Source organism: Rhea pennata, chromosome 1 (genome assembly GCF_028389875.1).
Source record: "Rhea pennata isolate bPtePen1 chromosome 1, bPtePen1.pri, whole genome shotgun sequence".
In the NCBI taxonomy this organism is placed as follows: Eukaryota; Metazoa; Chordata; class Aves; order Rheiformes; family Rheidae; genus Rhea; species Rhea pennata.
The window spans coordinates 77,928,695-77,953,234 of NC_084663.1; the positions used below are offsets into that span (position 1 = coordinate 77,928,695).

Consider the following 24,540-nt stretch of genomic DNA (forward strand, 5'->3'; position numbering starts at 1 on the left):
CGCTATGGTAGAATATGAAAACTGAACATTTCCATTTTGGCCTCAATGTTTTGGGGATTGGGCATTTAGTTCTTTATACAGAACTACAACTGTCACAGAAACCAGATGCTTATTGTGGAAAACAAATCTGTTCACTCCAAACCTCAGTGTTACACCAAACGACAAAGATTCTCTTCTCCTTCACACTGAAGCTCCTAATTTGTCCCCAGGGGAAAACTTCAGTTCACATGTATGATGCAGGTTATATCTGCAGCTGATACTGACACAAGCAGCTCCAAAAGCTGTTCTTTGTGCAATTCAAAATGGACTTTTCATTAACCAATGGGTAGTACCTGAACAGCACTGAACTGTAGGAACTGCAGTTTAGAATCATAGAATCAGTAAGGTTGGAAGGGACCTCTGGAGATCATCTAGTCCAACCTTCCTGCTCAGCAGGGTCACCTAGAGCGTGTTAGACAGGGTTGCATCCAGGTGGGCCTTGAATTTCTCCAGGGAAGGAGCCTCCACAACCTCTCTGGGCAACCTGGTCCAGGGCTCTGTCATCTCACAGTGAAGAAATTCCCTCTCACGTTCAGACGGAACTTCCTGTGCTTCAATTTGTGCCCAGTGCCTCTTGTCCTGTCACATGGGGCAACTGAAAAGAGTTTGTCCCTATCCCCTTGACACTCTCCCTTCAGGTACTTATACACACTGATAAGATCCCCCCTCAGTCTTCTCTTCCCCAGGCTAAAGAGGCCCAGCTCTTGCAGCCTTTCCTCATAGGGCAGGTGCTCCAGCCCTCTGATCATCTTTGTAGCCCTACATTGGACTCTCTCCAGAAGCTCCATGAGCTTCTGGACCCTTCTCCATAGATTCAGTGAGGTCTGTCTCACTCCTCCCCTCCCCCCCCCAGGGGGATCTATCCGTCTCAAGCCATAAAACTTTCCCCAGAGGATGAGGACGAGGAGGTCCCAGTTACAGAAGTGAGCCAGCTGGTATTGACCTATTGAATCCTGAGGATGAACCATTTCTAAAAGAGAACCCTGTCATGCTATGATCTCCCCTTCCACCCCCATTTTGTAAAGCCTGGATAAAAATTTAAAAAATCAGACCCCATCCCTTTAAAGTACATAATTTCTGCAGAAAATTCAGAGGTCAGTTAAACCACATCCTAAAGCTACCTGAAAGTACTTTGGTTTTGTTTAGTAGAGTTATGTTTATAAGTATGGAGAACCCTGCACAGATCAAAACCACTATGTGCTGCTAAAAAATAAATATATGGTAATTGATAGTGAAAGGCAGACTCCCAGCTCCTCTTTTATGCTTTAGAGGAAGAGCTGGCAGTGGAGCCTACCATTATATTTACTCAACACTTCCTGTTATGTGATACTGTTTTCAGCACTATGATTTTGCCAAAAGTAGTGTTTTGCCAGAAATTTCCTGTGTGTCAGGTCAGTTTTATTTCCTAGCCAGAAACAGGTCTGATGTTCTTAAGAATAAAACCATGGCAAACCAGAGTGCCTGCAATCTTGAGCTGCCAGAGGAGGGAATGCACATAGAATAAAAAATTAAAAATGGCAGAGCACAAGATGCACTGCCTGCTGCTAATGGAGAGTCTAAATTTGCAACTTTCTTGTATTAAAGTAAGAGTGGATGTCTTGCTGACATGCTCTCTGGCTGCTGAGCACAACTCCATGCTTCCCAGGAGGGATGACCTTTGCATTAGGGAGGGAACATTTTCTATTTCCAAGAAAATCTACACAAACATAAGAATGTGATAAACTTCTGAAAATCAGTAGTTTGCAAATGCTCAGTCTATGCTGAGTTAGGCTTTAGCACCTCAGCATTATGTTTTTATCAGGTAGGACTTAGGTGCACATCTGCGTTAGATCAAACCATCAGAACTCACCAAGGCTCTCCGGTAATGAGTCATCTCAGTTTTCATCACCAAGTGCACTGGGGCTCATATTTTAGCCATGGAGCATGCCTTGAAGTGTCAAGCTGACCTTCTCAGCTCCTGCCCATCACATCCCACATGGGATTTATGAAATAGGCATCCCCGCAGCCTCTTAATTCCTTAGGAAACCCAACTTGTCTGGCTTGCCACACACTTGCATGCAAAGGCACTAGACTAATCTTTAAATATATGCCTCCTTTAGGATAGATCTTTTGCACATATGAATGAGGGTATATAATGAAAAATATTGTTGAGAGTGTAACTTCTGTTTCAATTACTGCATCAGTTAGATGGCATATATTGGATTATGCACAGGACTGTAGGAGAAGAGAGGAGAAGCTTACAGCAAAAGCAGAAGAATGCTGCTCTGGATAACTGGGATCTTATTCCTGCCTCTGCTGCAACATTCCATACAACACTATTCTGCTTCTCTGTCCAAGTATGGTTGCCACCAAGATCAGGCTTTTAAAGGTAACTTAAGGCAGAGCCAGTCAGTATCGTAACCAAAATAGCCCACTTGCTTCCAGCCTACAGCAGTTTACTCCCACCTATCACCACTTGCTTCCAATAGTACCTTCACTGCATGGGTCCTGATTAAAAAAAATAATAATAATAAGTAAGGTGAGGGAGGTAAGGAGGGGGAATTGTATTAACCAGAATCCAAAGTTCTGCCCCCTGTATGGCCACATAAAAAGCTGTGTGATGGCACAAGGCAGAGAGTGCATCAAAGTAGGGATACGTGGCTTGAGGTGAAGAAGTTCAGATCTTTTGGTGGTAACAGCAGCTTAAAGTGTATCTGGGCTTCATTTTGGGTGTCATCTGAATGAAACTGGCATCTGAAGTTATAGCAGAAGATGGGATAGTGGAAGGTGCTGGTTTAAGCTTTAGGCTGGTGTGGAAGAAGGCAAAGCTGGACAGGGAGATCTGGGAAAGGTCCCTTGTTCAACACTACCGAGTCTTCAGCAGTGGGGACTTGGAATTAGAGATTGGTGTAGACCCAAGCAGTGCAGAGGCGTTTAAAACTTGCAATTTAATTATATTTGACAAGGTGGAAATAAATAAAAACTAGACTAAGAATGAGCATTACCTGATAGTAATTGTTAAACTATCTTTGAACAAAAAGAGGTGATAAAATGATCAGAAGAAATCTTACAGTGGAAAATGGATTTTGCAAGAAAAATGCCCACAGCCAAGGGGGTTAAAGTTCTGCTGTAATTAACTGCTTGTTTTTCAAGACAGAGAAGTTGCTTATGTAAAATTTCCCAAAGCCAAGGCAATTCTCAGCCCCAGTGTTGTCATGTAATTGTAGCATGGCGGTCAGGCAGTCCTGCTGCCTTCAGCTGTGTTGCTTAAGAAAGATTAAAGGTGCAGCAGAACAGTGCTGCAACAGTAATACTGTGGTTACCTTAGCTTAAGTGATCGTATTTTGTAATGGGAATAATGCATTCAGTGTAGAACTGGAAAAAGCCGTGTGGTGACTTTAATTACTCAGTTATAGTTGTGTAACTAGATTAAAATGGCACTGCAGAAAAACAGTGTACTTAGCATTCAAATTTTGCTTCCTTAAAAGGTTTTCCATTTCCTGAGCTGCTTATATTTTTTCCTCTGATAAGGTTCAGGATGCTAATTTGGATGAGTTAGGTATATGTTTTAGCAATATCATGTAGTACTCTAGCAAGGCAAGTCCAGATTACTTTCTTGGTGTCTGAAGGCTTAAAATAAAATGTTTTCTTTAGCTTATATGCTATATTGAAGTAAAAAATGTAAGATGCCAAAAATGTGATTTTAATAACATAATATACAGCCTCTTCAGCGACAGATATGTATGAAAAGCAGGGCAGTGTGTTTATCAAGAGCAGCTTGTGAAGAGGTGCACACGAAAAGGCATTTGCAATGCACAGAAAGAAGTTTGATCTGGTTCAGGAAAAATAAGCACCATCTATTGGGACTTTATCCATTAGCAATTAGCCTATCTACCCACACATCCTTTTCTCAGGATACATTACTACAATCATTTGCAGTTTGAGGTTTATATTTGTGAAATGGATCTGTGCAGCATGGGCAGAATATGGCCAAATGCTCAAAGAAATCAGCACAAAATGGTGAGACCTATAATCTGTAATCAAATCTGGGAAGGAAAGGATGATACTGCAGCCCTGTTGGGTTTGATCTATATGCTAGAGTGTATTTATCCATATATTTATGCAGCACTTTGTCTCTACAGTATCCCAGGGCATGCAAATGAAAGGCTTCTGAAATAATGAAATAAGGGTCAGACTATCAAGCCCAACCCACTGCAAAGATAACATATGGGTAATTAAGGCAGTTTGCTCTTGCTCTTCCAAGGCAGGTAATGGAAAACAGGTTGACCAGGCTACCATCTCTGCTTCCCTTTTCAATGTCGCAGCCACTTTCCTGCTTTCATTCTTCCTGCTCCCTCACTGGGCTCCCAGCACCGAGGAGCCAGTGCGTCTCTGCGTTGTGTGCTCTGGCTTTATATGTTCATGTATCTGTTGCTGGGCTTCTCTGCTGTTGCTGAGTGGCTCCTTGCACAAAGTAGTGTTCAGATGCACCAAGAGGGACTCTCAGCTGGGGGTGAGAGTAGCTTTGCAGCTGGGAATGTTGATTGAGCCAAATTGTGCTGATCAGAAATTTCTCTTGCAAACAACCAAGCATAGTCAGCGCTAGAGGTTTAAATCACCCAAGATTGGAAAGAATCCGAGAGCTGCAGTAATTCAAGGAACAAAGCTTCAGTTTCTCCTCTGAAGGGTTTAACCCACAGGCCAATAGATCTAGCTGAGAGGAGGATTGCAAAACATGAGACGCAGACAGATTGAGAGACACGTAAAAGATATATAGAAAAGTTACCTGTAGGCATAAGGACTACGATACAAACATATTGATGTTTGTCCTTGCGAAGGTAGGAATGTCTATGCAACCACTGAAGCACCGATTTGTATATCAGCATATATTGACCTAGTTTTGATCCTTGATTATATACGAGGTAAATATACACAGCACATTCAGAAGTAGTATGCCTCTCTAATGGTGTGGTGTTTCCTGAACACAGAGGGAATGGTTCAGGTGGCTGAAATGACTCATTTTTAACACTGCATTATGCCCTGCCTGGACTCTGGCTGCTGCTCTGGAAAGGTGCATGTCTTCCACAGATCCCACAACCCTCCTGCCAGCCCTGTATAGTATAGCCCTTGGATAGTATAAGTCATCTAAAATAGCACTGCACATCTGGGTTCAGACACCTGAATTGCTCCCTCAGGAAGCTCTGTTGGAACTCATATGCAGGGAATTGCAGTTAAGCAATAGTCAACTTTGACCATTTGGAAGCGCAACGTGCTGTGGAAGGAAGAAAAAAATTACAATAGATTATATAGGCATTGCCTGACTAAAATGCTACCAGCTGTGCACAGGAGCATGGAGTTTTGTTTCAGCTAGCAGGAAAGGGAGTAAAATACCCACTTTGTTAGTTGGGAGAGACTCAATTTGTAAAGTTCAGCTGCGCATTCAGACCAAAGTCCGGGGTTACTCTGATCAAAGGAGTGAGTTTAGCTTGCTGGAGAGACAAGAACAATAGCCAGACTGGACTGGCAGAGAGAGGGCTGAAGTTTTCAGCCACCAGCTTCACATTTCTTGGAGCATTGTACCTGGACACAGCTGTCCGGGAGTTAATTAATGCACAAAGAACCTGCATTAGAGAGCACTGAGGCTCGCTGAGGTTTTATGTAGTAATACACTTGGAGGGAGATGAGGTTGCAGTATGCTGAAGGAACATCTGTTCTGGAGAACAGCAGGAGGAAGAGAAACAAACAGAGAATAAAATATGCAGAATTTTGTTTTTCTGGTGTTGCTAATTTTTGTTTTCTCTTCTGCTTTGGATTTATGATAGGTAAACTCTTTTATATAGTACTTATCAAGACCTTGTTCAGCCGCTGGTGAACTTTGCTGCCACTTGTTACTGGCAAGGAGATGTGCTGTTGATGGATGCCCAAGGAGTTTGCATATAATGGATGCTGCAGTGGAGAAAGGTCAATTCAATGGCCATATTTGATTAAAACTGGCAGAACCACACTAAAGGTAGCATTTATAATGTTTTAAAAGAAGCATCTGCATTGCCTAGGGTTACTTAAAAACTTTCTTTACTGAAACACTTATTGGATCAGCAACATGAAATGGGAATTTAACAGCACAACCTCCCCCCGCTTACTTCTTTCATCTGTCTCCATGACATATTCCTTTTCTTGCAAAAAATTAAAATAATCAAATTGATCCTGACACCAACAGTTACTTGAAGAAAGAGAAATGCTGACAGAATTGCTCAGTAGAGGATATGAATTTTGTACTTACAGTTGCAGAAGATACAGATGCAGAAGTTGGAGAGAGATGAGTGTGGCATTCTCAGTGAGGACTACATTGCTGATTTATTTCATAATTTCACCTGCCTCTCACTGATAGATGGCTGCTTATTTTGATCCCTGAATAAACAGTTCTGCACAATAACATAGGTGCATTGAATGCTCCAGAGGTCAAGCAGCTTGAGCATGGGAAAATGTTTGTGAATGAGGCCAAAAAACTACTGAAAGGGCTGATTTCTGGCTCCAAGATTAGTGTTCATTTAGAGACTGAGAATTTATTGCTGCCAAAACCAGCATTATCAGCTTTCTGTCAGCAACAATCATCAGGATTTCCTTTCCCAATCAACGTGAGCTGTGACCTCATCGTCGCAGAGGTGAAACCCTGACAGGGATTAAAGGCTAATAGAGAGAAATGAGGTAGTAGGGCCAAACAAAGGCGAGATTGTTGCAAGGCACAGTGAACTGAGGCAGAATGTTACAGCTGAAACACGAACCGCCAAGCCAAAGGGGGAAAACAGTATTTTTAAGAAGAGATCAAGCAATGCTGGGTCTCTCAGCCTTTCGGTGAAAAAGCGAGGCAGCCTGCCATCCTTACCAGCAGAACTTTTTGAAGCAGGCTTAGCAGAGCCTTGTGGTTTGTCAAGTGTTTAATTGCGATTCTGCAGGGACGCAGCCTGAAAGACACTGGAAACCAATTTAACAGTCATGCCTATCATTATACACGCAAAATTGCTTCTGTGCACATATAGTATTTAGTAGTCTGAAACGGAGATGACGAGGCCAAGGGCAAAGTTTAGAACATGAAAAGTGATGAAAGGCAAATACACGCTTGATATTCATCAAAGCAATTTAATCCATGGTTGAATGGTAAAAAGAGGCAGAAAGCATTTTATGCTGTTGATTTGCGAGTTATTAATTTTTTCACTCATCCCTCTTTATGAAACCAGTAAGTGAAGGTATTTATTCTCCTGGGATTCTCTTCTCTTAAAGGTCATTTTTGGCCACTGCAATGTCTTTTCATCTTAAAACTCACCACAGACTTGAATCAAGTCCTACTGGAAGTAATATGTATCATTCCACAGTCTTTAGTAGTCGTTGGATCAGGCCCTTCTGCAGTCCACAGTATACCCTTGCTTTTTACAGCAGAGGTAGATTTGTGCTGTAATCCAGATGTTCTGGACATTCATGGCATCCAAGATGCTTTCTGGATGCATTTAAGATGTTCTCATCACACCAGTACAGGGCGAGATCACATCCTGCTGTGTGCTGGGCTCTCCTTAAGGGCAACTAGGTAATCCAATCTGCAACTGGAGCACAGAAACTACCTAATGACCTGAAGGTTCTCAGCACTGCATTGCATGAAAGTCCTAAGGTTGTAATCATGTGCAAGCTTGCAAATGGAGGATTGGAAACCAGGTTCAACTCTAATGCACAGTAATAGCATTGAGTTTGACCTGGACCAAATGCGGCTGGATATGTCGTTGTCTACTTATGTCACATCTGAATCTAGCACAATGATTTCAGTAAATCTTAAGCAGAAAAACCAAATATTTTTTAATTAGTTTTTTTTAAATACATACGTTTATGTCTTTACCAGGCAGCCTCCAGATACTACTCAGAATAAAAATGTCCCCAGTATAATGTGTTTAAGGCTTTCAGTGAGTAATCAACAAATCTCTAAAACCTCTGAAGTGCTTTATTCTTTAGATTTTTAAAGAGATTAATGTCAGCCACAAACACAACTGGTTAATTCCTTCGCTAGTAAAGAAATAATCAACCAGATTGCTTATCTGGTTGATCCCCAGCTTCCAAAAGGTGGAGCTGCAGGAACAGCCTTCAGCTGCTTTTAGAAAGTTTTTCAGCTTGCCGTGAAACGTGAAGTCACATGCAGATAATCCCCAGCCCACAGGGAAGCATTAAGATGCAAGGTTCGTAACTACAAGAGACAGTAGAGGGAAGCCAAACAGATACTTGTTTCCTATCTAATGATAGAAGCAGGCAGCAGCTTTTGGAGGCTGGGCAAAGATTGTGCCCTTTCTGGGCTGAACTGTACGACATGACTGAAACATTAGCCAAGGAGCGTTAAAATATTTAAACAAATGAAAATCTCAGTAATACTTGGATTTAGCAGCACTACGACTTCAGCTCTCTTTTTAATGCTATCATGCTAAGAAATACAAAGTCTACTACTTCATATTTATTGAAAATATGAAAATTTATTTAAAATTTTCTTGAAATTTCTTCAAAAAATCTTGTAACAAAAACCTAAAGCTGCCTAACTGAAAGGCAAGTGGCAGGCTTTAGATCAACAGTTTTTGGAGAGAAAGGCAAATGCATCATGCTGAACTGAAGGAGAAATTTAGACAGGCACAATGTAATTACCTTATCTGGAATCAGGCCATGAGACTAGACTAGAATCTAGTCTAGGAAAACTTCATGGATTTATCTTTGGCAAATTAATTGTCACAAGTAATTTATTAATTCATAAGGTTGTTTTTATTTTTAATTTAACTTCTAGTGGCTTACTACCTGCAAGCAAACTTAGATCTTTTTCTTTTTCCCTCTTCCTTTCTTCAGTAGTGATCAAGCACTTCAAAGCTATTTCAGTTGCTACACTGCTTGCAAAGTACTTCTTTTACTTTATGCCATTTCTGCTTCATGAATGGGTGACTGGATCTTAAGGTTCTTAAGGTGTGAGGAAAACTAAAAAGATTTTGAGATCTCCTATTTAAATGTCAGGTTTGAATCTTTTCACAAACAGCTTGGGGCAGATGGTTTTGCAAGCTTTCACAATGGGGAATATATTATAAAGACAAAATCAACAACAATCATGTCGCTTGTTAATGTGCCTTTATCAGGAAGGAAACCTGAAGGTTTCACACTGGCTCTGGCATAAAGTGTACTTGTATCTCTGAAATTAAAGTGAGTACTGGCATCGCAATTCCCATATAGTCCTGCAAAAGTTCTTATCCTAAAGAATACATAAATTTGAGGTCTTTCACCTACTGGATTTGAATATTGTTTTATTTGCATTGTAGAAAGTATGCCAGCTAGGGAAAATAGCTGTGCTTTCCATAACATAACCTATTAAGGGCAGAGTTTAGCATAACCCTGTTAAAATTATCAGAGCTCTCTTCTTCCCTTCCTGCCATCGCTCCCTCTCTTTACGTACATGCTCTAATTTGGAGTGATCTGGAACTATTTTTTTCACTATATATATTGAAGACAAACTTTGTGTTTGTATTGGCTCTGAGCCTTAATACAGTATTTGTGAGGAGGAACCACAAGCATGTGTACTCCAGCTAAGCCGAACTAAGAAAATGTATGCTTCATCAAGAAACTACCTTCTATCCCCTCCCCATTTCCAAAATGATAAGACAAGGAGGAAAATGTACATTAAGCTTCTGCTTTCTGACTTGTAGCCATGACTTCCTTTCTTGCATCTTACCAACTTTTTGAGATGCACATGTTGAAACCACCTTGTGGCATTAGGCACAGCCAGGGCTGCATGAGCAAGCTTTGCGGGACAGCTCTTGCAGGCATGAGAGGGGAGGAACATGGAAGTGGTCATAAATGGATGGAATTTCGGCTTTCTTCCAATAACGTGTCAGGCAACACAGCTAAGCTTTCATGGAGGAGACGATAATATGTCCCTAATATGGGTAGTAATTGGGAACGTTCCCATCCAGACCAAGAAGGAAAGAGGGCTATTTAGGGGAGAGGAGGGATTATAATTCTATGTCTCAGTTTTATCTCTGGCGTGTGCCTGGGCTGGATCTGCTGCTAGCCCAGGCCAGCAGGATTTCACACTCATGTTGCAGCCAGCAAAAATGTTAGTGTGTTGTACAAATCCATGTTCTGCAGTAAAATTAATCTGAAATGGTGTGATATGGAGGTTTGGCTCAGGAAGCAACTAATGAATTACCGCACCTTTGACTTTATGGTCATCAGTTCAAGTCTAACATGAGCTGGTAACAGCTAATCCTGAGAGAGTCTCTTCTTCGGTGCCATTCACAGGGATGCTTGACCTTCTCAGCACTGCTGCAGCACCAGTTAGAAGTAACATTTCCCCGACTGCCAGGTTGCCTGAGATATGCCAGTCCTGTGCCAACAGAGCAGATGCTCATGTTTCAAAATATACCATCTTTGGTTCTACCTTTGCTGAGGGTCATTCGTGGAAGTGCTAGAAACTGAATGGCAACTGAGGGCGAAACCTGTCACTGTCCTTGTTGCTATAGTATGGGAAAGACCCTGGTAGTTCTATACTCAAACTGCGATAATCAGATCAGTTGGATGTTGTCACTTCTACTTAGATTATGCAACCAAGGGCATTCTGTAATCTCTGTTTCTATCCAAATGCAGCAAAGCTTTTAATATTGTTTTCCTTCCTTCTTCATGTTAAAATGTTCATGAACATTTTTTATCCCCACTTCAAAAGCTGGACAGTTTCAGAGAATTCTCTAGCTGGCAGGAAAAAAAGTTATTGTTTTCAGCAAATACATGAAAAATGCTTTTATTATTTCATCCAAGTTTAAAGAGGATAGAATCACCCAAAACTTTAGAAAATGTTGATCAGCTCTCAGGTAGATTTATAAACTATCATAAAGTGGACATATTCTACTGGCTTTCTTTGCAATTGAATAAATAAAACTTCGAACCCTGTACATGTAATGCTAGTGAGAGCTAACTGACCAAGACAGCCCACCTAAGCATCCACTGTAAGTGAATTATTAAGAATGCAGAGGTAGACACATTGAGAAACTTCAGTTAATGTTTCCCTGATACATGCCTCAGCCATTTACACATCCTACTTTAGTTTAATCATTAAATCAGTCAATCTTTTCTGCTTCATGTGAGTCTAACTTATTTTGTTGTGTAAGGATCTGAGATGTTTTCTTCCCTCATAGACAAACAGTGCAAGGATTTGCAAGGCATTTTTATAAATTAAAGGAAAAAAAATAGAATAGTTTTTGTCTTCATACTAACAGGTAGGCTTCCCTCCTTTTGGAATTTTCTCCCCCTTACTCTTGTTTAAAAAAATCTACCTATCTACCCATCTTACTGTAAAATCCTCTTAGCAAGACTCTTAAATGCAAAAGACAAGTAGAATGGTGCTTTTAGAAGATATTTTGGGGTGGAGGGTCTGTATAAGTGGAAGTACAACTTCAAAAAACGAGTATTTTTGAGAAGCTTGTCTTGAGAAAGGAAGTTGGAAGTTGTTAGCTCAGTTCTTTGTTTGCCAGTGGTCAATGAGTGATGAGAAGAGATTATGCACTGAGCAAATAATATTGAGTAATGAGCTTCGAAACTCTTCTGAAGCTTTAAGCTTGTGTTTATTCCTTTTATTCTGCATCAGTATGAATAAATCTTATTAATTAAAAAAATCAACATCTGGAACAAACTCTGTTTTGTCATGTAAACCACAGCACTTGACAAGTCTTGCTGCTTCTGGTAGTAGCAGAGTGCCACAGGTGAGCAGGGGCCACTGCCAGCACTGGACCTGCTACAGAGACAGGCTTGGTTGGGTTTTGTCCATCCACTCCTTCTTAGCAGCTGCGCAGCACAGGAGGTGATGGGGAGAGATGGAGCAGGATGCAAGCGGGCAGAAGGAAGGACGGCGCTCTTGGGGGCAGCCATGCTACTGAGCATCCCCTGTGAGCCAAGTGTCTGTCGATTCAGTTTTGGAGCTGCTTCCACCGGTCTGGCCTGGGTCTGCCCTCATTCTCCTCTCAACATCCTTTATACATCAGAAATAGCAGTCCTGGAGGTGCAGGGGGATTCAACTAAATCATCCAGTAGAAAAATAAGCCAGTGAGGGGGAGGGAAAAAAGGCTGGATTAGCCCATTGAATTGGCTCCTTCAGCAGCCCAGCAATTGCTAGGTCTGAAATGAGAGCAATGGTGGGAATTGGCAGCTGGGGAAATGCAGGATTGTCCCTTTCCAGAGCTGTTACCTCCAACAGCAGGTTGCAGCTGTAACTTTTGACTGGCTTAACTCTGGCCTGGATCATCAGCAATCATCTCTGTTGCAAGAGAGATGTCAGGCAATCTCATGGCAGACCATTTAAGTCATCTTAGGCATCCTGAAAGCACACACTCCTGCAGGGTGGTATTACTCTTCCCCACATTCTTTCTTTTCTGCTGGGGGGCAGAAGCGAGACTCATTGACAAGCTCTTCTTTATGTCTGCTGCCGCACCAAGGGCTGAAGAAGGAAAGTCGGGAATTCTAAGAAGGGTTGAAATATGACAGTGAAAATACTAGTGTATCTGAGCAGAGTTATGTTGCCTTTGTGTAAAGAAATATACAACAGGGAAGACTGGAGAATTGAGCTACCCTTTAAAATAAGAAGCGAAGTTTCTTAAGAAGGTTCTGTATGGCATTTCAAGATGTACCAATATGGGAGTAGAAGAAGCACAACTCATTTAAGGCTCATTTAAGAACATCATTAAACAGTGAACATAGCAGCTGAGTTTGCCCCAGTGTTTAAATCACAGATATCATTAGTGAGATGGGAGGAGGAGGAAGAAAAGACAAAAATGGCCCATTCAGGATAAAACAAGCCATTATTTCTTCCTTTACAAACAAGGCTGGGGGGAGAAAGAGAGGAAAAGTGCTTTCATGAGAAGCTGTATGTATTTCCTTAAGAGGGTGTACTTTAGATTCAGAACAGACTAAATTCTGTGAGATGTTGGAGTTACTAAGGTAACGATGCAACTTTTTGAATACAAGAGCAAACAGATGTATAAGCCCAAAGTAAATCATTAATGTTCATCAGTATTTTTGAGATGAGTTAGAGTGACTTTGATATTGTATTCCCTCTTCATTTAATATTTCAAGTGTTCTTTGATTTAAAAGCAAACACTTAATATGCCTCCTTTTGGACAATTATGCTCCCTTTTCTATACAGCACTCTGAGAAGAGACTCGTTATTGATACCATCAAATAGAACAAATACACAGATCTGATGGTGTCAAACAGAACGGAGGGGCCTTGACACATGATAAACTTAAATGCAGGCACTACTTTAAGCCTGAATCATCCCAGCTTCGGGAGACTGCTCAGTTTCCTGCAGATATGCATTGGCATCAGAACTGTGCTGAACCAAGGCTTAGTCAGTCAATCTGCATTACAACAATTTTTGAAAAGAATTATTTCACAGAAGGAAAAAAATATACTGTGTGCCTAAAATTATGAAATGAAATTAGATGTTAGACTATGATCTGTAATTAGAAAACCTTTGTGATTACTCCCATCAGCAGAGAAACAAAATTCTTCTCCAATACATGAAATTAAAATCTGTGGTAACTTACTCAATGCTGGAGTTTTTTCCAGGTCATAATGGCTGCAAAGGATTACACAAATAAGTTCTTAAGAATTTAACTAATGTTTCCTCCCCTGATTATTTCTGGAATTTTATATTTGCTCTATATTATCCACATTCCTTCTGTCTTGAGACATAAGTGATGCTGAGTTTGTAAGCAGCTTTTGCGGCAGGTCTGAAGAAGGACTCACCCTGTTTTTGCAGTGCTATTAACAGTTTAATAAACCTCATTATCTTTCCTTGCAAAGCTTGCCTCTTTGTAGATCATCCCAGCTATGGCAAATTTTCTGCTCCTTCCAGACGCAGAGGACAGAAGAGCAAACAGGATTTGCTCTATTACTCAGAGAAAACAGGGTCCCTATAGAAGCACCACATCAGGACGTCTCTCTCCTGGGATATTCTGACTGTGCATGGAAGCAATGTGCAGGTATGTAAAAGAGATGGGGGAGAGCTGCTGTGTGGCTAGGGCACAACACAGCAAGCCGGGGAGATCCATCGATCTCCCCTTGGGAATCGCAAGCATTATCATGGTGCCATACCACATTGCTGCTGACAGTTACCTGAACAGATTCTTTCCATGGGTAATTAGCCTTCATGAAGCATGAATGGACTAGTTTTCTATCAGAAGACTGAATTTTAGCTGACAAATTAGACAGATTCCCTGGGGCTAGAGTTATGCAGCTTTGCCAGTCTCACTAAAAATGTGATTTATAATAGATTCCTAGTTACAGGCACTCCTTTCTTCAGGAATGAGGGTGCACACCATACTCAGACTCTGGCTAGCATGGTAGTCTTACAAACCTCTGTCTTTTGTTAAGAAAAAACAAATCTGTTACCTGCTTTTGATTTCTCAGGTGACTCCTCCTTTGCCCAAGTGAGCATGGCAGGGCTGAGAAACTACAGCCTGCATTCAGAAGTCATGAACGTGCAGGTGTAAACAACATTTTAGGGATAAGCACATATTCGTTTGGTAAGTTATACCAGATGTGGCTAGATGAAGTTTATAGCTGGAAAAACAACTCACAAAAATCTTGTGGGAGATGTATCTCTGCCTTTCAATTATGTTGGCATAAAGCAGATATGACCGAGTAGAGAATGTGTCCCACAGAGCTGAGGTCTCTCGAACAACATTGCCTTAATAGTTCAACAAATATCTCATCCTCCTTGCGATACTGCACTGACCCTGCAGGTTCTCCTGCCCTGCCACGATGAGCAGCGTGAGCAGGGTTTCCTGTTATTTTTAAACACACTCTCAGAGGGTGATGAGCCCATTGTGTCTCTTTGCCCTGCAGGCAGACATGGCTGTTTTGTCAGCATTGGGTTAGCATGGGCGAATGGCAAAAATGAAGTCTAGCAGACTAAACTGCCATATTCTGTTCTGTTCTCCTTCGCCTCCTGCCTCCAAACAGGACCACACAGAGAGGAAGGCAAACAAGATGTTTTCCAGAGCCCAACGGGTTATGCAATTGCAGAGTCCCAGGTAACAAAAATGATAGTCAAGGATAAACAGGTTAATATAATCCCAGACCCAACTCCTGCCAACTGAAGCTTCACCTCCAAATCCCTGCTGTGTTTTCTCCTTATTTCTCTCTCCAGTGAAACTAGTATTTGTACTAAGCGTGTATCAGCACTCACTACTCATCTCAGAAAGCAGGCTTGCCTTTCCTTGATAGTGTCTTGAACATGTCTGTGTTTGCACAGTATAAATAATTAATATTTACTTTAATTATCAATTCATCTTACTTAATAACTACATGCAATGTTACTGAGGTAACAGTGACTAATGTTACTAATGAGGTAACATTTTATGAGTGCACACATACAGAAGTTAATAAATGAAGCGGGAAGAGGCGAATAGAGATATGTATTCTAGGTCTAGCAAGTGGATAAGTGGATACAGTGGACTGATTTTATTTGTACAGGTTTAGGTCTTTGGGAGGACATTGGACAGGTGAATAGATGTACAATGTTTTCCTTCAGAACTTTCTTTTATTCTCGTTTGAGCTAGTAAATTTATATTTCTAAAACATTATTATTCTCATTCATTAAAAATGTTTTTTTTTTTTTTTTTTTTAATTAAGAAAATCTGAATCCTGACACGTAAATACAAATGATGACTTCTGTAGAGGCCAAATCTTGTAAACAGTATATGCAGAAGGCACCTATCTAATTTAATTTATATTTGTGGCTGCTTAATAAAATTAAGAGGCTAGCTGAAAAAAAAACCTCATAGCATTTTATGTTAGTCTGCTGACATGATGCTGTAGAAAAAAAAGTCATATAAACTATGAATGGATCAAAGCTACCTTTCAGAAGAACTTTTGGAAAGTCTTTATATACTGGTTTAAAAGAAACAATTTTCTTTCTTTTTTCTTCCCATGGGAATGACAGATTTCTTTGTGAAGGTTTTGAAATTAGAAGGCAATAAAATATCCTAAAATCCACAAACATCTTGTGAAGATGTTGCTTTAATTGCAATAGTTGTTCCCATTTTAAACATTTTAGGTTGTATATTTTTCAAGTAAAAAAAGCTGGCATCTGAAAGTTCTAAGAGCTTTGTGTCTGAGATTTTCAACTAGATCTTTGTGTGTCATGCAGTTTTATATCAAAATCAGTTTTCATTAATTTTCACCATCCTTTTTCATAAGTGTTAAACTGTTCTCATAATTGCAAAAGTTGACAAAGACCTAAAGAAAAGGATCCTAAGAACTGGCATTTGAACTCTTTATTTCCTAGTTCTGTATCTGTCAATCATTCTAATAGCTTTCCTTGGAAATATTTTAGCTAGAGAGAGAGAGACAGACAGACAGAAAGAATGTGTGTCAACTTCTGAATTACCAACAGAATCTTCTAAAATATTATTGCTTAAGGTAACATAAGATTGCCTTTCATAAATTCTCTAAATTCAAACTTTATAGGTACGTTTTGTAACAACCTTGATAGCAATGTCTGATCTCCTGTCCTTGTCTTACAAAGCTTATCTGTTGACATGCTATTATAACTATGGAAAGTCTTATATAAAGTCTTGTGTTTATGTGATTTAGCTAAAAACTGATTTTGTTCCTGTGTATTCAAACTTTCTTTTAGCCTATCATCTCCTGTGTTGTTGTTGTTTTATAATGAAGGTTGATTGATTCATTCAGGAAATTATTTTATATTACACAAATGAAATTAATAAATTGCATTAATTCGTGGTTTCATCAAATAACAAATAGACTGAACATCCACAGTGAACACGTATAAACTGAGTATAATCATTCAAGTAGAGAAGAGGATTTTAAATTCAGTTCTGTGGAGCATTATTTTACATCCACTAGATGTCAGTCTGTAGTTAGACCTTGAGAGACCTGAACCCTATTTCATAGCAAAAAGCATGGTCAGGATCACAGCTGTAATTTTTCACATCCAGCCACTAGCAGTAACCCAAAATAGGAGAGGCTCTGAGTCACTATATTGTTTTTTCTTGTTCTTTTTCTTTTAGCTCCTGCTTTTTTCCCTTCTAGCAAATTTCTCAGCATTGACATTGTCCACCAATGCTGATAAATAGGAGTGGTGCCAGGTAATGCAGGATTCCCTGTGGGCATTTCCCTATGTTCATCCATTCATAAAGGGCCAGACTTGACACATCTACTCAGGGGGACTTGCTTTTGTGGGTCCTTCAAAAATATTTAAGTGTAAGGCTTGTTACATGCTGTCTGACGGTGACCAGGTGTTGAGGAATTCTTTTTTTAAAAAATTTTCCTTTATTTTCTGTGAAAATATGAACTTTCAGTAAGTATTCTGATCATGTATCTTTACAGGAGAAGTGAAGGAGCCCAGCTGGTCTGCAGTTTTAACAGATGAATTAAATTCTCCATGCAGCTGAATTAAAATATCATCTGCAGGACCATTCACAGGATTCTGGAGGTGCCGTGCTCAGATGCAGATTGAGGACTTCTGCAGCCTCCAAAAGGTGAATTATCCATGTGCAGCTCTGCAAACATATAGCAGCTCCAGTATGAGAGATCTCCTGCGCATGTAGAGAGTGGCTGCAAGCACAGGCAGTGAGATTGGCTGAACTGTCCTGCGATGCAGTTTACTCTGTGTACGCACCAAAAGCTGAGGAATCCTCTCAGTGTTGGCTGTAGTTCACAGGCCTAGTTTATTTGCATATACCTAATAGGTACTTTTTAGCTGCTCAGCTGTCCATGTTGCTGAAGTCCAGAACAACTGTTGCTGCTATCAAAACACAGAAAAAGCCAAGATCTTCACATCAGATGTGAGCTCTGATCATATTTATATGGGACATCCATATTATACGGCACAATTTTCAAACCTAAAACTCCTCTTAGGAGCCCTTTCACACAGGAGTCTAGGACACCAACAACATACACACACAAAAAAACTCTCCACCACCAAAACCAATGCTGTTTAGTTAAAAAATTCACAAACAGGATATAATAATTGTATATTCTCACCTTCATCGTTTTCCCCAGAATACTCCTTTCCTACAAATCCTTAAACAATAATGCTCATAACTCCCTTCAGATATCAAGTTACTCTGCAATACAACCCATTTCTGGGTATGCCTTTCTGTAAACCCATTATTTACTGTCACCATCCCAACACCCATCTTTTCTTTTTTCTCATAATCAGGTTTGAAGCCCACCTCTCCTGTGCAGTCAGCTGTCTTTCCTTCTTTCTCTGCTTTGTGAATTGCCTGGAATACCATTGTCCTTTCCTACAGATAACAGATTGTGGAAACAGATTTTTTTTCCCTGCTATACTGTTAAACTATGTTATTGCTAAATGACACTCAAAAAGTGGGGAAAGAGAGACTTTTAAAACATTTATTTTATCCAAATTTGCATTACCTCAGTGTAGGACTGAACATTAAAAAGTCAAATAGTGTCTGACAGCAAGCAAAGTGGGCTGCATCTTACCCTCTCATTTACACATTCTTTTTCCATTTTGGCCACACTCACCTTTTCAGCAATCCCATTCCAAACTTATCACAGCTCTCGCAAAAGTGAAAATATCACTCCCCATGCTCAAATTTGATTCCTAACTGATTTAATGTGTAATAGCTCCCACTGCTTTTTACAAGTCTACCAGTCTCTGATATTCCACATGCCCTCTTACTATGTACATATGCAAATACAAACACACAGGCACGCACAGACTGAAAAAAAAGAACAGCTCATATCTTTCTGTAACAGGAGATGCCTTGTGCTGTGGATGAACAGTCAGGCACTAGAGCTTTAAACTCCATCCATGCAAGCCCTGTTCCCGCTATATAGAAGTTAATATGGATTTTGCTAGTATGGATTTTGCAACTGCTCCCAAGCAGGACTGTCGTTCAATCTCAACTACTCTATCAAATTCTTTAATAGAGAGATTCTCTGTGAGACAAAATTTTTGAACAAAAGGAAGCCCATCCTGGTTTTAGCCTTGTTTGCACCTTGGCAGCGTAGGAATTGCTTCATGTGACAATTACATTGAATGAATTAGAGGGAAGAGGTCACTGTTGGCAGGGCAGGGAGCGAGGAAAAAGCTGAAGGCAAGAGGAACTTGTCAGACCTCCGAAATCCAGCCCTAGGATTCAAGTTCAAGCAGCCCAAGAGATATTTTCAGCTTGAGTGCGGGAGAGGCAGCAGCTGTGAAATGTGAGGAATGTAACCTACTGGGAAGGTGTGTGGGCAGAGTAGTGCAAAGCAGATTAGGGTCGGAAGGGGGAAAGGGAGCAGGTGGTAGAATAGCTCTAGCTTCTCCTCTGTCCTTGGAGGTAGCTGTTGCCAAGGGCAAAACTAATCACAACCAGAGGGAAAAAAATGACTCTTCTAAGAGTGTTGCCTAGTTGATATGCCTCATTGTGTAAAATCAGAATGATGGAGAACACCATTAAAGGCGATGTGCCGGAGTTGGATGTCCTCACACTCCTAGGGATGATAACTATTTCACTGATGTGTAAGACAATCTGTGTCCCTTCTACACAGAAAAACTTTAGGACTATGTAAGTCAGAATATATATATAGCACCCTTTAACTCACAACCAACCGTCTTACAATTTAGCTGCATTTCTTCCCGTATCAAAGCAAAATCTAAAATCTATATGATACAAATGAATGCGTGAATGAGGTGAAATTTTCCAGGTAGCTAAGGAACTAGATTTTGGTTAACAGAGATCCTAAGGGGCATCTCTCTGATCCAGGCAATAGGGCAAGGGATTATATCCTTCCATACGCTTGTACAGGTGTCCAACACAACGAGGATAATGCTGATCTTAACAAATACATTCCATACAGATGTTGGACAAAAAAATCTTTGTGAAGGACAAAAAAAAAAAAATAAAATAAAGCAGTTACAAAAGTCCTCATTCACTCTGGAAATTGGAATGCATCTAGCAAATGAGGCAAGAATATCTGTAGTGACTCTGAGACTGACAACTGTAACAGCAGGCAGAATTTCATTTATACTTACTTCTTGGAAGATACTATTTCCATGAAAAATTGCAAGTGTTTTGAACATCTCTTCCAGGATTTTGCCTATTTCTTTCCAGACAGGACTTCTTTCCTGTGAAGAATTGGATTTATTTATATTAAATAATAAAAGAGTAACAAATACACCTCAACACCAAATTGAACTGCTCTTCTATGGCCCTCATACATATGTGCAAGATCTCTGAAGCTAAATAACCTCTTGAGTTGTTGGCTTGAGAGTGCAGCAGTTATTCTTGAGATTAAGACAGACTGCAGTATCCATTTCGTACAGCTTTTGAATATACAAATAACCATAAAAGCTGCTTGTGTTCCACCTGTGGTTGCTGTCTTCTCAGGTGTGCTCTTAGTCACCTTAATACAGGTGTTTAGAACTCCTAACCCAATTACTGTAATTTGCTTTACATGAATGGGAAAACAGTAGACTTGTGTGAGAGCACAATGTCTTCTATCACTCAGTGGGTCCACAGTGGAATTGACTGCTAAGCAACAAAAGCTAATCAAAAGCATTTTTCCCAAGTGCATCAATCATTTCACTGGATCCTATTAAATACTAGACTGAAAATAAAAGCTTTGGGCTACAGCTTCAAAGCTCTGTGGCCCAAGTCAAACTTAATCTAAAGCAGGCCCAAAATAAGAGACAGAAAACTAATATTTATGCTGGATATACAATATGCAGCAGGATTTGCTTCTTTAGTGTAAAATAACCTTTTCCAGGGCCCAAATTTTATTTTCTGATGGAAGTTACCTTCAATAAAAGAAAGGCAGGACTAATAGGCATGTTGTAACTAAAATGAATGACATTCCCTCAACATTTGAGAGGTGGGGATTTAAACTTTCTGAGCTGCTTTTTTGGCCCTCCTCCAGAATTATCATTTGCTGAAAAAATGGGACCATCTCCCTCCAGAGTGAGTCTCAGTTGTGACAGAGCTTTTTCACCGTATGACTTCAAACATCAGTGCATTAAAAGACTATTAACAGCTCTTAATCCTCTTAGAAGTAGTTTTTTTCATAATTTTATTTTCAGGTGGAATAGTCAGCTTTAGGTGGATTGTTTTCTTTCAGGTAATTCTGTTAATCTGTGCTAAGAAAAACTAACATTATTTATACTGTAAGCTCTTTGGGGGAAAGACTGGATGTTTTAAGGATCTCTCTGTTTTTATGGAATCAGGCACAGCATAGGCCTATTCTGTAAAATTGTTAGACACTATCACAATGACATAAGCATCTTTACATAATCACTTTGGGTTCCTTTTTTTGATCAATTCAGTAATTCAAAACTAAACTGTAAAGACTTCTAATCAGTTTTAATACCCAGCTCTTAAAGATGAGTACAACACTTGGGACTTAGCTGTTTCACACTACCACAACACAAATGTATTTTAAAAAAATCAAGTGCAAAATCCTGTCAGTAGTAGGGATGAGCTCAAAATACAACATCTGTGAGTAATCTGGTAAAAATTACTAAATTCTACTGATATTCCTGAAACTCTGCAAAGTTCCCTTATGAGAATCCTATCTCAAAGTACTGCATAACCCTCTAATAAAGGTGATTTAGATAATAGCACTGAGAATGATTAGAGGAATGCAAAGACTAAAATGAAAAAAAAAAAAAAGGTTTGGGTTGTTTAATGCAGGAAAAAATACCAAAGAGTTATACATAGGCGAAACTATTTTTCATAAGGATTCGCTAGTAATAATCAATAATACCAACTGAAGAGGCATTAGATAAATCAGGCAGCAAAGGAAGCAAAGTTAAAATGGATAAAGTCACACAGCTCGCCTATGGAATTTGTTGAAAGAAGATATCACCAAGATCAGGATTCTGTTAAGATTCATTGCCAGAAGAAAGACTTTTCTGCTTTGAATTGCTTTCCAACTGTTCTTAAATGGAAAATATTTATAACTGGAGCTGCTGTATGCTAACCTTGCCCCAGGGTAAGCATAACCTATCTTTTGTCTACCTTTATGTCAGCTGGGGTACGTCAAAGCCGTAACAATGTACTAGATTCCATTAGAGAACTACTCCATTTTCATATCCTGGAGATCAACCTTGCAGCCTGTACTCTCAGCTACTTGGTCTGAAATATTCTGCTATGTAACTCATCAGAACACAAAATGAAGACTCTATATACTAAGTAGACTAAAAGTTGGTTAACTGTCACCTGAAAGAATAATACTCTATCAGTGAAAAAAAAATTCTTCAACAGAAATGTTTCTAACAGGTACACAAAAAATCATTGCTTAAAAGATTTGTTTAACAAGACAGGCAAAATGGCAAATAAAAGAGAAGGGTGATAAATAAAACTGGACTGCTGGGTAAATTGTGTCCCTTCACAAACAAGGTAGGATACCATCAGATACAAAATTATGTATTTGTAGATCAATTTCACAAAACTGTTCACTAGTAAGCAACAACTCTGAAAAGGATTCAGAGCTTACAGTTTAACCTGCCAATCCCTATTTTGTCAAATTTTGAGCGTAGTCTGCTGCTTGCTTCATTGAAGTTGTGACCTGCTGGTCCCTCAGACATATCAATGGTCACTAAGAATATGCAGAACAACTTTATTAAGTACATACACATTGATCTGTGCTTGTGCAGTTACTCCAACATACCTTGGAAATGTCAGATTCGAAGTACAGAAGAATATTTATATATTTATTTATTAGTTGTGCATGCACAGTGTGTTTACTGCCAGACTGGCTGGCCCTAGTGCTTTTGGATCTACCAGTGTTCACAGGCATGGCTGCAGTCATAGCAAACACATAAAGTAAGCAGGCACTCACAGTGCAACACTCTGGTAGAGCAAGCCAGAAAACCAGAATGGATAAAAATATTGTGAGGATGGGCAGGAAGCTGTTTGGGAAAGCAACACAGTGTAGTCTCCATTTCTGAAATCTATACTTTATAAAGAACGTCCACAAATTCGAGAGGGTGTAGAAACCCTTTCCAGGAAGACATGCTTTTCAACAGACAAGTTCATAAGCTTAACTGTAGTAACAGTCACAGACATTAGTTCCCATGCTTTAACTAGTAACTGGCTTTAACAGTGACAACTAGGTGATATACCTTCAGGATACCACTGGTCAGTCTACTGGATCTCATGGTCATGTCTGGAATTAACCTTCATGAATCCGAAGAGCAAAAAAAGACTGGACGTATGTATAAATACAAAAAAATTAAAATGTGTTGTAGAAGAGATATAAAATAAAGTGTCTTGGACATGGCTTAAACCAACGTCTAAATAAATGATGGTTAGGGAAAGAAAATTTGTATGTTACCTAAAGATCGCGTGCTGCAGTAATAATCTTCCTCGGAGCAGTTGCTGTCAGACACATCATACCCAGATGCATTCAGGATAGCTCTGATGCTTCCCTCCCCTTAATCTTGTATTTCATTCCAGTTAAAACAAATGATCTTTTCCACTCAGGAACAGATAGCTCTTAAAAATAATGCGAACTGTTAAGAGGAAGAAATTGTATGACTGTAATCAGTCTCACTTGGGATCTGTTTTCCACTTATTATTTGAACCCATTTATTTTTGACATAGCGTCATGAACTGCTTGTTTGTGCTATTTCCAGGCCCCTTACTGATAATTATAGTAAAGTCACAAGTTTGGTAACAAATATTAAAATGTTTTCCCACAGATAAGCCAAGACACAAAGGTTTATTTCTAAAGGGCGATACTTCCTTTAGAGGTACGTGGACAGTAACTGCATACCGACTAAATTTGGTATGGGTAGCCGTAAATCGTAGGCAATTCTGTTCCCTGAACCTACAGATTGTTGCTTACATGATCTCAAGTAACAGTGCATGTCAGAGATGCAGGCAAAAACTTTGAGGAAATAATGAATGGGAAGAAATGAGTAACTAGTATTATTGTGTCATATTTTTGGGGGGGAGTAGAGGTAGTATTTTCAGATTCCTTAACTGTTCAGCAAATTAAGCTTGGTTCTAATAGCAAGTCTTTCCATAGCATTTGGCCACATTTAGTCTTTTTTGTCCACAGGAAGCTCGCATTTCCCCCCCACCCCCACACATATATACTTCTCTTTTTCTTAGGTTTAGCAGTATTTAAAACACCCCCAAAACATTTAACTGGCTCCTTCAGAGACAGGTATGCCTCAAAGATAAAGCAAACGGGAAGGGAAGATGTAAGAAAACATTTCTGGGGCACAAAGTAAGTGTCTCCCCAGCTTCTTAAAGAACCCCGTGGGAGAACACATAGCGCTGCTCCATACTGGCTGAATAAGGCTGAAAAGACGGAAATGAAAGCCGAAACACTGCTAGTAACACCGTTACTTTTTCCCGCCGCGAGAGATGGTTCCGGAAGCCCGCGCCCTGCGCGGCCATCTTAACTCGGTGCCGCCCGGCCGAGCGCCCCGCCCTCCCCCGCTGACGTCTGTCGGGGTCGGTGCTGACAGTGACTGCAGAA

General features: G+C 40.0%; 1 long non-coding RNA gene across 2 annotated transcripts; it reads right to left on the bottom strand.

The window, feature by feature from the left end:
• Positions 1 to 11,664: 11,664 nt before the first annotated feature.
• Positions 11,665 to 23,847, bottom strand: LOC134137605 (uncharacterized). 2 transcript variants are annotated; one of them, XR_009957730.1, is made up of 3 exons: positions 23,386 to 23,847; positions 20,087 to 20,179; positions 11,665 to 12,508 (listed from the first exon to the last, which is right to left on the bottom strand). It is a non-coding gene; the product is annotated as an uncharacterized LOC134137605 (long non-coding RNA). The 2 variants fall into 2 exon arrangements; XR_009957731.1 differs by lacking the exon at positions 11,665 to 12,508 and adding an exon at positions 17,722 to 17,845.
• Positions 23,848 to 24,540: the final 693 nt, after the last annotated feature.